This window comes from Euprymna scolopes, chromosome 24 (genome assembly GCF_053919585.1).
Source record: "Euprymna scolopes isolate OS-2025 chromosome 24, ASM5391958v1, whole genome shotgun sequence".
NCBI classification, from domain to species: domain Eukaryota; kingdom Metazoa; phylum Mollusca; class Cephalopoda; order Sepiida; family Sepiolidae; genus Euprymna; species Euprymna scolopes.
The window spans coordinates 49,726,967-49,739,307 of NC_136505.1; positions in this window are offsets into that span (position 1 = coordinate 49,726,967).

Here is a 12,341-nt window from a genome sequence, read left to right on the forward strand (position 1 = left end):
CCCACCACCTGACACTGGCGCTAGTCAGTCCTTTCTTGCCCTTGCGTTTACACATCCATCTTCCCTGACACACACGTTGCATCTCTCCTCGACCACATGATGTATTTTTCTCTCTTTTTCTTGTGACGCAATTTCGTGCATGCTAATTTGCATACGTGCTTGTACGGCTTCTGCTGCTGCTAATATTTTCTCACATGCGTCCATACACACTCTGTTATGCATCAACAACCACTGCCTATCAAAGGAACACGACTTGAAGTGCAGTGGTTGAAAATATTTTGAGCTCGACTGCTTTCTCTACAAGAAGGTAAACACACACACACACAAACACACACACACACACACACACACACACACACACACAAACACACATAATGGAATTTTTAAACAAACTTTTTATATATTTCTTATTCAAGAACTTCAAACCTTCTTAACAAACTTTGGTCTTTCAACATATATTTTATATCTGTGTAAAATTCTTGATATATATAACTCATGTTTTCTCGCTTTCATTCACAAAACCTCATTGTTAAATTTAGCATTTACCAACTGGTGACCCATTCATAACATTGATGCTTTTATCTATCTTTTTCTTTTGCCAATTTAGTTACATTCGTATCAATTGTTAGCACTGTTCTTGTCACTCCTCAAAGATGCTAACCTTGTCTTCATAATACACTATCTGAAACCAGGAGAAACACCACAGGTCATGTTTTGCACCTTGCCCTTGTGGTTGGATCATCAGCTCAGAAGTGGCAATAATACTACATGCAAGGTTGGTTGGTTGCTTTTGTTTTATGGCATATCAACCCTTTTCAGGTTATTTAATGCCAAATCCAGTGATTTTGAAGAACAATTTGAAGAGTATATTTGTTTTTTAAGTCGGTTTCTATTTAACCCATAGTTGGGACCCTAACAGGTACTACCACTCCGGGTCAGAGTGGACCTGGGAGCAATGGCAATTAAAGGGTGGCTCCCCACTCCCCAAAGCCCGCAAGTTGGGGCCTCACCATCGGATATATTTTAAGCTCATATCCAGGACCACTACATGCGTGGGTGAATGGTGACTTCATAGAAATCTAGAATACTTGCATGTATGAGAAATATTTTAGTCTGATAAAGAAAGCTCACTATCTTCTATGTATTTATTGCAATTCATGTTGCTTGTGAGAATTATTTGTTACAACAGCAAGGATAATATTTGATCCACATGCTTTTAGAAGGATGGAATACTGCTGCCATATCTGGGCAGGAGCTGCTAAAAACAGTTTATCCTGTCTTGACAGAGTACAAAATAGACTTTGTGGCTTAGTGGGGGATGCCCTTTTCTCTACCCTGCAACCTCTCTCCCACAGAAGAGACGTTGCGAGCCTATCCTTGTTTTATCGTTATTTCCATGGCAGGTGCTCGTCTGAAGTCCAATCTCTGGTCCCCCCTCGCCAATCTTTCACGAGAAACACCTGTCTAGCTGAATCCACTGTGAAAAATTTTCCCCACTCTTTATCTGTGCCTAAATCAAAACGTAGATTCCATGAACAAAGCTTCTTTCTTAGAACTGCACGCCTGTGGAACTCTGTTCCGTGTGCCTGCTTCCCACCTGACTACAACCTGGATGTCTTCAAGTCCAACGTTAACAAATTCCTAATGAACCGCCCCCTTAAGTAAACACTTTATTAAATCTCCACACTAACGTACTGTACTTGCAATAACCCTTATACCTGAGTGGCTTCCGAGCCTTGATAAGTGGTGACCACCGTGTAAAAAAAAAAAAAAAAAGAGGTGTTAGGGGGTTTTATGATATCATGGACATTAGAAAGGGTGATGATCAGATCGCTTAGTGTGGTTTTTGTTCGTAGAGAGAAATTAGGGAAGGAATGATTCATAGAATCCAAGGAGGAGTATAAGACTAGGCAAGCAGTTCAGCATTATCCATTGTTTTTTGCAAGTGACATGGTTGTTGTATTGTGGGAAATTGTTGATTGCTTATTGGTCACCATATTGTTATTACCTGAAAGTACTTCATTAAAACTCCTCGGCTAAATGTTTACGGGAACTATGAATTGGAACAGATACAGTGAAGGCATTGCTAAGACAGCTGCGAAGAAGATGGATTCTCTCTACCATGCTAGAAAGTTACTTACGTCTGAGAGTATTTTGTGCTGCTACAAGGCCACCATTTGCCCATGTGTGGAGTATTACTGCTACATTTGGGCTGGCGCATCTGCAACTAATCTCGCACTCTTAGACAGAATTAAAAAAAAGAGCCGCCAACCTAATAGGTCCTGAGCTGTCTGCTAGACTTCAACCTCTGTTCCATCAATGAAATATCGCATCCTTCTGCCTGTTTTACAAGTATTTTAATAGTAGGTGTTCTGAAGAACTTCAAATCTTTGTACCCCCTCGACATAAATACCTCCAACAAACCCAACAAGCAGCAAAATCCCACCCCTACACAGTAGAAATCCCTAGATTTCAGAAAACCTTCTACTCTAATAGTTTCTTCCCTTGGACTGCTAGACTTTGGAATTCTTTTCTACGTCCCTGCTTGCCTGATTGAACTGACATGCAGAAGTTCAAATGTAATGCAAACATATATCTTGCTGCTCAACTCCCTATGTGGTATACCTGAAAATTATGTCCAAGATAGTAGTCCCCTACATCAAAATGGCAGTCTACCTTGTTTGGAATGAAAATGAAAAAAAAAAAGTCAGGGGTGCTGATGCTGGTTTAGCAGTAGCAGCCATACGCAAATGACCAAGCCAGCTGTGCAAAGTTACAGCAGAGATAAAAACCACATTTTAAGAGAAAAAGGTATTCAAGACGTGTTCAAGGCATAGAGGATTCGAGACATGTTCAAAACACAAGAGAGCAGAAATAAACATGTTACACACATGGCCTGAGAGTGACAGCGAAAGGCATGTCCTAAACATGCCTGAACAAAGACAGAGTACCACGTGTTTGACAGGGCAGAGTCTTTTTAAGCACATTGGAGTACAAGAAGACTTTTGAACAAGAGACAAGGTGTTATTCTGAAAGTACCTGTAAATAAATGTCTGTTATTTCAAGTGAAAATAAAGTTAGTCGAATTATTTCCTTGTCTTTGTTTCCTGCATACAACGTGTGGGTACCAGATGTTGACCTGTAACGACTACATTACATATAGACGTTCCAGAAATCACGAGTTCCAAATTCTGTGTGTCAGTGCGTTTTCTGGCCATCTCAATATAACTAATGGCTACAAAAAGAAACCTAAACGGGGAAACTGAATCCCTAAAAACTAAAATCTAGATCATATACCTCAGGGGACAAATTTTGTAATCTTTGTATATACGAAAGCACCAAGCAGTTAATTTCTTAGTTAAATAGAGTTATTTCCCTTACATCAATGACTTCTTATGTTAAAGCGCTGATAGAGCACTCCCATGATTAGTTGTCTCAACCATTAACCCACTTGCTCCTTATTTACCTATCTTCCCAAGAGGACAACGGTAGACACGATGTCGAAGTTTATCTAGGGGATATCCAGTTTCATAAAAAAAATAGAAGTCTGTATTAGAAGAAGAATTTAAATTGTCCCAGTCAAGAAGGATTTTTCCGCCTCTGACTGCGGAGAGAACAGATAGGCCCTAACCAGAGCGATAGGAAAAATGTTAAGTCAACCATATAAAAATCGGGGGGGGGGGGGGGGGGGTTCAATAAATAAAGGGGGATAACGCTGAGTTTTCTAAGGGGAAACAACCTAGTTATAAACTCCGAGTTATTCCCCTTTATATGTGTTAAATGATTTTTGAAATTTTTGGATATTAAATCCCAAGTCTATCTATCGGCGATAATATGAGTACGTGAAAAACAAAGCTATCGAAAACACTGTTGTCAACCCAGTGTTAAATAGGTAATCGTTACTTTAGAAATCTAGATTATTTTAAAGGAAATAAAGTTAGGAAATTAGTCAAAAATAAGTAATTTTTGTTTACGTACTCTCTATTACATACTTCCACAGTGAGATCATGTGATACAAGGGTCGTAAATATGATTTTTAGCGGACTAGGGTATATTATATATATCCCCCAGTCGCACAAAATAGGAAAAATTAATTGAATTGAGAAAGAAAATTGAAATAAACGAACTAGAATTTATCTTGTTAAGAAACAAATAAAAGAAAGGGTACAACATGTGTTTAGTTTGGTGTGCGTCTCTCACTGTTAGCTGGTGAGAGAGAAAGTCTATTGTGGTAGAGAGAGAGGGTGAGAAAGTCAATCCAGGCCGTGGAAGGAGAAAACGTGTAAGGTGTAAACGTACTGTCTGTTGGTTCGGCCCCCACACACATAGTAGCAGCGGACGTGAATTGCGAGCGCGCCCTGAAGGGAGCAGTAGGTCCGTCGACCACTCAGGTCAGGAGCTGGATCAAAAAAGAAATAGGTTAGGTTTCTTGCTTTCGTTGTTGTTTCCGGTGTCTTTCGCGCATGTGCGGATTTCACTTAAAGAGAAGTGACGTCACCAATGTGTGCGTACGTGTGTGTACGTTAACGTGTGTGTGCATGCACATAAATGTGAGTGTATGTACATGAACGTGAATATATGTACGTGTGTGTACGTGCACGCGTGTTTGTATGCACGTATGTGTATGACAAGAAAAGTGGCTTGAAATGTGAACACATGTGTTTGTGTGCAACAAGAAAAGGCTTGCACGGATTGAAAAGCCATCGCTCTAGAGGAAGAGCATGATGATCTACAAAAAGTGCCTGGGCAGTCTTGTCGACACCAAGGAGAATGTAAAGCCTGAGATGGTGCACTTTCTAGAACTGCACAGGACCAGAACCATACTTTAGTCAATGGAGAATAAGCCAGCTTAACAAGAACTTTCTTTGTAGCTGAGAGCAAAATCTTAGCAGCAGACAGCTTGTGAACTTTTCTTTTGGCTCTAAGTTTCTTTTTTTTTCCTTAATAAAATTGTTTGTTTCTATCCACCAAGTCTTTTCTCATTTTTGTCTTTTTGCTTTTCTTTGTCTTTGTATTGCTAACGTTTTCATAAGTCGAAATGACCTTCACTGAAAGTGACGATAATAATTTTGACAAAAGGTATTGTGTTTGTTATTGTATCCGGTCTGTGTGGATCTAGCAAGTGTGAAGATATCAGGAACTGTTTTTTGTTCACCAGATTGTTGGTGTGCGACTGTAGTTCGATTTGGCAAGGAGAAATCGTGGTAAGGTTCATTCAACTTAATTATTTTACATTCAAGTGAGGGCTGTTATGAGTTACATGGGCTGGCAAGACATTCTATTGTCAAAATAAGAAATCACAAAAAAAAAAAGTGGCGCAATTACACTATAATAGTGAAATTCAAAAATTTTTAATATTGTTTCTGTGAATGGCCATGATGTGGGTTGCGTCCAACTCAGCTACATGCACAGCACCAATCAGGGTCTTGGATTCCCCATCCTACTTCATGGTATTGAATCACCGCTATTGCATGCATGTCAACTGGTCATCCATGTTGTGAATTGACGCAACCACTGGGCGCTTGTATTCCTTTGCCAGTTCTTGAGTGTGCTTAATCGTTTCCTAATGAGCATCTTACTGGCAGCCTTGGAATGAACTTGCACTTTCCTACTGAGATCTGGTCTGTCTTTACATGTAACACCTTGGTCTGTCACTGAAGCACTAGCAGTGTCAGAAATTTCGTGAAAATAGTGAATAATTCAACCCCATCTTTCCAAGCTTATAACTCCTCGAAAAATGTAATTCAAGCCCTAATTTTTTTTTTCAATTAAAGGAGTAAGGACCAAGGTTTTATTTTAAAAAAAAACAAAACAAAACAATGTGTTTTTTTTTTTTAAAAAGGTTTTAAACTTCGGACTTTACAGGTAAATTTCTAAAAAACTGATTTTTTTTTTGTTTTAAATTTGAATATATTATTTATTGACCTTTTCTCTTCAATTTGTGATATATAAACCTATTAAACATAAATTAATTATTTACTTTTTAATAGACATTTCAAAATGAGAGGCGTAAATTATTCGACCCCCTATCTTTCTAAGCTTATAACTCCTCGAAAAATGTAATTCAAGCCCTAATTTTTTTTTCAATTAAAGGAGCAAGGACCAAGGTTTCATTAAAAAAAAAAAAAAAAGACAAAAAGAAAAAATGTGTTCTTATAAAATAAGGTTTTAAACTTCGGACTTTACAGGTAAATTTCTAAAAAACTGATTTTTTTTTTTGTTTTAAATTTGAATATATTATTTATTGACCTTTTCTCTTCAATTTGTGATATATAAACCTATTAAACATAAATTAATTATTTACTTTTTAATAGACATTTCAAAATGGGGGGGGCGTGAAAATGGGGGGGCGTGAAAATGGGGGGGCGTGAATTTAAAAAAAACGTTTGTCTAAAATATTATATTCGGTTTATTGGAAAGAACATAAAATTTCACATTGACCCTGAAAATATCGTAAAAATAGAATCAATAGAAAAATTTTGATAGATTTTTAAAATTTAAAAATTTAAAAATATTGAGTTTAAAAATTGAAAAATATTGAGTTCGGAAAATTCATTACTGTTTTAAAAATAAAATAAAAATATTTTTATTACTTTTAAAACAACTGTAATAGTTTATTTTGGAAGTATAATCCATAAAGAAAATAAATAACCCACTTTTAACAGAGAAATTACGAGATTTTTATATTGTATTCGCAGTTTCGTGTTAGGGGTGTCAAAAATTCCTACAAAAATTCTGATACTGCTACTGAAGCACCATGATAATTTCCTCCAACACAGCATCCAGTTTGTTGTGCATCATTTTCAGGTCACAACCAACAAACGTCCTCCACTACCGTCCCATGTCTTTTCAATGCAACTACAGTTGCTAGCATGCTTGCATCAACTCATACTTTGAGTTCCCAGCTATCCATGTACCAGTCCCCACAGCTGGATCCTTCCACTTCACTGAATCCATCATCTCACACATATGCTTGAATAGAGAATCTTTCAGCTTGTTATCCCAATCATTTGTGATTAAGTAACTCTCGTCTTGATCACCCTGCATGTCATACACATACCAGGAGGTGCTCAACAAGCCTTTTGCACAAGGAGTATATGGTTCCTCATGTGATGGTATTAAGGACTTCTACGACTGCGTTTATTTGCTTCCAACATAGGACATAGGAACATGGTATGTTCTCTTGAGATTGCCAACCCCAATGTATGTGTCGTCCCACAGCAGTTCTGGGTCTTTGTATGCTAATCCAAATTGAGGCAAATACTCCTTGACTTGAAACACAGACATGACGTCTTCATTATTAAAGATATCACTAATGTAGGTTGATGTTGCATGACCCACAGCTTTCTCCAGCAATAGCACCCTATTGATGATGGATTTAATGATAAAAGTGACTATGTTCAATCCAAACCTGTTTCAGACAGTATCTTTTCCCATCGATCTCCACAGTCTTGTATGGCCACATCATCTCATGAACTTGTACTTGGAGATATGTTCTTCTGAGATCCCGCAACTACAAGTTAGTCCCTTTTTGGCACCATTTGCGCATTTTAGCAATGCAAACATACACATTGGTTGTGAATGCATCCATTTGATTGTTAAGTTCGCGGTACTCCATTACTGGCCACACATTTGCCTTATTCCGCTGAATCGATGGAATTATCTCCTTGGGAGGTCCAAGTCTTTTAGGTATAGCATGAATCAACCCTTATTCATCTGTGTTTGGAGTTCTTGATCATACTCTAATCAGATTTCTGCAAACACTCAATATTCAGACACTCCATTATGAAGTCCTTCAGGTGTGTGGTCATCTTCTCATTTCCATGCCACAATTATGAAATCAGGTTCACTGATAGAGAAACTGCATACGTGGAGACTTTCCTGTTACTGATCCGAACTGCACCTGTAGGTCCAACTGTGATGCGTCCCAAATTTTATGACATTGATCTCTAACAACTGATTAAACCCCAATGGTTTACCATGCACTACTAACACGTTGATCCTGGCATCGTTGCTTTTATTTGTAGAAATGATCACTCCTCTGCCCCAATATGCATGTTCATGTCATGATATCCACCATTCTGTCTTCCAGGATTGACATCGATTTGCATCTATCATCGTGTGTGAGCATCCTGTGTTGATTAATGCCAAACACCACATTTTATCAATGTAAACAGTATCAGTGTCACATTTAGATTTTTATGGGGCAGTAAGTTGGCTGTGATATCTCATCCCCTTCATTTCCCGAACAGTCCTTGGCTCAATGTCCAACCTTGCCACATCGATAGCAATCTCTTGCTATGTAACTCTTGCAGTCACATCCATAACAGTTTACACTAGTGCTCGGGCTGTTTCTGGTAGGAATGGCAGACATATTACTGGGTGGACTTACGGAGGAGACCACATGGTGGCTTTGGTCCCTAGTTAACATCAGCATGCTGGCTCTAGTTATTAGGTCTCCCATGGTCAGAGTCTCGATTTTGGTGCCTAATGGAGTTCGATGGAGATGACATCAAGGAACCCCAAAACAAAAATCAGTTTTACAAGCTTTTCCAGATCAACTCCCTTGAAACCAGCCAATTCGACTAACCATCTGACGGTGTTTGCATAAACGTCCACCTGCTTGCCATCCCATCTAACTACCATCAACTTCCTTTAGCACCATCCACAAATACTTCTTTTGGCCAATATCCTATCTTCTTGATGTCCAGTTGGTCATTTTCATCCATCTCCAAGCAGAGGACCAATGCATCCCTCTCCAGATATAATGGAAGCAAGCTTACCACATCATCTACCTTCTGAAGTCTCGCTACCAATTTCAGTTTCTTCAGTTATGCAACTATATCTCCCTCACTGGTAAACAGCTTCATCATATCGCTGCTGATTCATGATAGCCGAAATAGCTTGAAAGATTGTCTATAGTTTAGGGATGTTCCAATTCCGATACAATTACTAATTCCGATTCTTTATAAATATTTAAATATTTAACTATAAATTTGTCATTTTTCACGATTACCGTAAAAACACATGTAAAATGTGCGGATATTTTCTCAACCATAAAGATACACTTGTGAGAGATGATCTATAGTTTAAAATCAATAGATGATCATTATTTTAGTATTAATATCAGCAGTAGAAAGAATTTTCTTTACAGAAAAGCCAATTAAAAGAATCGTCCTTGGCATTGGAAAATAGGCACACATTTTTCCGATTCCTATATCAATTTTCATACTCCAAAAAGTTCTGAATTTTTTCGATTCCTGATTCCAATTGATCGTCCCAACACTAATATAGCTTTTTTGTTTTTTTGTGATTGAGTGATATTTTTCTGGGAATCAATTCCTATCTTATTCACATCAATTCCTATCTTCTTCACATCAGTTCTTTTGATGTTGAAGTTGTATTCATGTTTCACACACAATGAAACATTGGCTTATTCTCAAAGCAAAAAAAAAAAAGAAGAAAGGTCAGAATTCTTCTTAACTCTCGGAGTTATACTTAACAGGATTTCTCTCTTCTACAACTCATTCACTTCTCCCCCAAGCAGTCATCTTGTTTTTTTCTTTTCATCCTCTTCAGGACTGACAACAACCTCACATGAACAAGATAATGTCACTGCCACAGAACAAAAAAAATGTCTCTTTTATTCTGTCACCTTCAACCCCCATAACACCTAAATTTCATTTATCTCCATGTTTTTACATTATTTTTTGTATCAGACAAGTTCCAGGTTCGAGTGCCAGTGCTTTTCTACAGAGAGCCCATACCAACCGTGAACATTATTACTAGTGTTGGGCCGATTAATCAGAATTGGGAATTGAAAAAAAGAAAAAAAAACGGAAATTTTGGGGGTACTGGAATCAGTATCAGAATCGCAAAAATTTGTGCCTATTTTCCGATGCCAACAACGATTCTTTTAATTCGCTTTTTTATTTGATTTTGTTTAAAGAAAAATATTCTCCCGCTGATAATAATACTAAAATAGTGATTATCTATTGATTTTAACTTATTAGTAACACTAAAATCGATAGATCATCCCTCACAAGTGTATCCTTATGTTTAAGAAAAATATCTGCACATTTAACATGTGTTTTTACGGTAATCGTGAAAAATAACAATTTTATAGTTAAATATTTAGAGATTTAGAAAGAATCAGAATCGATAATTGCGTTAGAATCGTGAATTTAATACCCAATCGGTAATTGTATTGGAATCGGTAAAAATACTGGAATCGTCCCATCCCTAATTATTACGAAACAAAATCACCAAACCTAACTTCACCAGACCTATATTAGACAAAACAAAAATGGCCTATTCCAAACTAAATTGGGCAAACTATAAAAACACTCTCATGGTACAAAGACTAATCTTATCCCATAGATTATGACACCATCACACGTTATAAATCAAAGACAAAACGCAGAACAAAAGTTCACAGACAACAAATATACACATACAACTAAAGAGGGGATGTTCTAGTACCACAGATAATATTCACCTTTGTTTGCCCAAGACCTGATGCAACCATTACCGGCCTGGTGCTCTACTGAATAAGCTTGCTATAATGTTTGCTCAATCATTTGGCTCTATTTTTTTATTTATTTATTTTTTTTTGCAAAGTACTAACAAATATCATAGCAGGGACTGTGTTTATTTGCTTCCCCAATGAGCAAATTAGGCATGAGGCCGTTTTTTAATGTGGAGAGGGGGAGGAGAAAGAGAAAAGGGGGACTAGCTCCCGAGAGGTGGGAAATGGGAGCTGGATAGTGAGAGTCTCTTGGTATATAGGGTTGCCCCTACATGGACCAGGAGCTCATTGCCACAAGGACGATGGTCTTTGATTGCAGCATCTGCCGGAACAGATACTACACTTTGATCTTGGCCCGAAGACCAAATCCTCATAGTAGGGGCATAAAAAAAAAAGTAATTTCAGGACTGAATCCAAAATAAATGCATATTTTTTATTCATGTGTGTGTGTGTGTGTGTTTTGAGAAAGTTTTCTTTTAAATAAATATTAAAAAAACTTATAATAATAAATAATAGATTTAATGGTACTCCTGCAGTATTTTACTCACCGATTTCACGATCTTAGCCGAGCGTTGACGAACGCTTTCGGCGTTAACGCCGCCGAAAGCCAAGAATTCGGAGCTACGGTGCAAGAATGCTAAAAGTATGTGAATAGCAACAACATTACAAGGAAAAGATATTACACACACAACAAAATGGATAAAATTAATACAAAAAATTTGGATAAAATAAATCACAAACACTTACCGTAAGTTTTTTTAAAGTAAAATAAATTTATTTTGTTGAATATTTTTTTTTTTGGTTCATTTTGTTTTCCGATAGCTTTTTTTGGGGGGGGGGGGTAAGCAACAGTAATAAACACTTCAATGTTTTTTTTTTTGTTTTTAACAAAACGTTATTAAACAGTAACAACAATGTTTTTTTTTTTTTTTCAGTAATGTTTGTAGGGGAGGGGGGACAACAATTACTGTTTATCTTTAGTTCCGACTGGAAGATTTTCTACTTTTTCTTTTGTAAAAAAGTAAAATAAATTTATTTTGTTGAATATTTTTTTTTTGGTTCATTTTTGTTTTCCGATAGCTTTTTTTTATCGCTAAATTAAATAGCTGAAATGAAAGGCTGTGTATTTTTACTTTGAACAATAAAATAACTGAAATGAAACGCTATGTGTGTAATTTCAATGAAAATTATTCGTCTGCTGCGCGTTCGTTTGAAGCGCCCTGATTGGCTGATAGAGTATCGTACCGCTCGCCATGTTCCGGCGTTTTCCGACGGATGTCGATCAACGCTCGGCTAAGATCGTGAAATCGGTGGGTAAAATACTGCAGGAGTACCGATTTAATATATAAGAAATTTATAAGAACTCAAAACTGATTTTTTTTTTTGAAAAACAGTACATATTTTTCATTTTTAATAAAATATGAACATAAAGTTTTTGAAACACATTTCTGGAATTAAAATAAATATAAGAAATTTATAACAACCCAAAACTGATTTTTTACATTTTTTTTTTAATAAACACATTTTTTCATTTTTATAAAATATGAACATAAAGTTTTTGTAACATATTTCTGGAAGTGAAATAAAAAAAACAAAAAACTCTCTATTTTGTGCTATTATAAGTGTCTTATATTTATTTTTTAAATCTTTCTCAACAAAACGAAAAGAAGAACATGCCTTTCCGATTCAGTCTTGAAAATGTATTTATTTGACCTTGCTATGTACTCTCTCCATCTCCCAACTGTAAACCAAAAAAACTGATTCCGTCCTAGTAGCACACAAGTGCCCAATTTTTGTTTTACCAGAGTGCTTT